Below are 2,300 nucleotides of genomic sequence, written 5' to 3' on the forward strand. Positions count from 1 at the left end.
GGATCAACGTACTCTCATGGATTATCTACGACCCACCGTAGGTAACCTCGGCGCCGCTATCAATGCACCGAATGTTGAAGCCAATAACTTCGAACTTCCGCCGCATTTGATATAAATGCTCCAAAACTCCGCAACCTTCCATGGGCTTGCGGACGAGGATCCCCATCTACATATTACTAATTTCTTAGAAATATGTGATACCTTTCGGATCAATGGAGCATCAAATGACGCCATCCGCCTTCGAATGTTTCCTTTCTCACTAAAAGACCGAGCAAAAGCTTGGCTTAACGCCCTCCCAGCTGGATCGGTAAACACCTGGGATGAACTAGCCCAAAAATTTCTATATAAGTATTTCCCTCCCGCTAAAACGGCTAAATTAATGACTGAAATTAATACATATTCACAAGAGGACGGGGAATCCGTATATGAAACTTGGGAAAGGTTCAAGGAGCTATTGCGAAAGTGTCCACATCACGGCCTTGCGATATGGCAACAAGTATCCACTTTCTATAATGGGTTGTAGCCACACACAAGGCAGACACTTGACTCTAGCTCCGGGGGACTTTTAGGTAATCGCCGCCCGCATGAAATATATAACCAAATTGAGGAAATTGCTCAAACCAATTTCCAGTGGCACACTCCCCGAGGCAATAAATCTATTGCCCCGGGCGCCCATAAGGTTGATGAAAACACTTCTTTACAAGCCCAAATCGAGGCCCTTTCTTCAAAAATAAAAAAAATTGGAGTTGTATGAAAGAAACGGACGATCAACAAGAGTCGGTAAGCTACATTGATAATAGACCTAGGCCGTCGGGTCCTCCAACGGGCACTTACAACCAAGGATGGCGGAATCATCCTAACCTTGGTTGGAGAGAACCCGTCAATAGTAGTAACCAACAAAACCAACGAACAAACTTTCAACAACCAAGAAATGAGTCACAAAATTTCACTCAACAAAAGGTGGACGAGAAAGGCTTAAAGATACTGTATCTCGCCTCATCTCCGACACTGAAAAGAAAAACTCGGAAAGGTTTCTACAATTAGAATCAAATTTTAGAAATCAACAAGCTAGTATTCAAAACATAGAAAAACAATTAAGTCAACTAGCCCAAAATTTTTCCGAGAGACCACCAGGCGCATTACCAAGCAATACCGAAACAAACCCAAAAGCGCAAGTTCATCTCATCACGTTACGAAACCGCACCGTGGGGCCTGTGGAAGCGCCACCGCCAACAGAGGAGACTACACCACCACCTCTGCAAGAAAAGGACTCCCCTCCATCATTAGAGCCTATCAAAGCTCCTCGAGTTCCGTACCCCGGTAGGTTCATTCGTCAAAAGACCAATGAGCAATTCGCAAAATTCGAAAGTCTACTAAAACAATTGCATGTCAACATTCCTTTTATTGATGTCCTAACCCAAATGCCTAAATATTCTAAGTTTATGAGGGACTTCCTCACGCATAAAAAGAAATTGAAACATTGCAATTAGTTAACTTAGGCGAAGAATGCTCCGCCCTCGTACTCAACAAACTCCCCCAAAAGAAAATCGATCCCGGAAGCTTCACAATTCCTTGCTCGATCGGGGACTCCCCCGTTCGTAATGCTCTAGCCGACCTTGGGGCTAGCATTAACCTCATGCCCTCATCGATGTTCAAAAGACTCGAACTAGGAACAACGAGTCCTACAAAAATGAGCATACAACTTGCTGATCGGTCCGTCAAATTCCCACAAGGTGTCATCGAAAATGTCCTAGTAAAGGTAAACAAATTTGTCTACCCGACCGACTTTGTTATACTTGATATGGAGGAAGACACCGAAGTCCCCCTCATACTAGGGAGACCATTTTTAGCCACCGCACAAGCAGTGATAGACATGAATAACGGAACGCTCACCTTAAGGTACGGAGATGATGAAGTAACGTTCGGGGTTGGGAAGAGAATAGAGGACGATGATCCGGTCAACTACATGAAGGTTATTGATTCGAGTTCGGATGCTGCTCTCCGACGGTGCAACATGGGATGCAAAACATCCCACTCAGAAATTATATAACTTCACTTTGGGTCTAGCCAAGGACCCTTATAAACGTGGCGCACCACGGAGGCATTCCGCGGAACTATCCTTAGCTTAGTTTAATCTTTTAGTTTTAATTTGCAGAAATAAAACACACTCATGGTGGTAAAGGATGATAAGGGAAATGAGAAACATGGCCCCATGCACAAGAACAAGGCCACACGTCGACAATTTCTCCGTTACAGTAGGTTCAACACGGGCCGTGCCCAGCCAACACGGCCCCGTGCTG

The 2,300-nt window shown here is 44.7% G+C and overlaps 1 non-coding gene across 1 annotated transcript; it reads right to left on the reverse strand.

The window, feature by feature from the left end:
- Positions 1-373: 373 nt before the first annotated feature.
- LOC118490017 lies at positions 374-480 on the reverse strand. The gene has a single exon (XR_004888028.1). It is a non-coding gene; the product is annotated as a small nucleolar RNA R71 (small nucleolar RNA).
- Between the last annotated feature and the right edge of the window lie 1,820 nt (positions 481-2,300).

The sequence above is a fragment of the Helianthus annuus genome, chromosome 2 (genome assembly GCF_002127325.2).
Source record: "Helianthus annuus cultivar XRQ/B chromosome 2, HanXRQr2.0-SUNRISE, whole genome shotgun sequence".
Classification (NCBI taxonomy): Eukaryota; Viridiplantae; Streptophyta; class Magnoliopsida; order Asterales; family Asteraceae; genus Helianthus; species Helianthus annuus.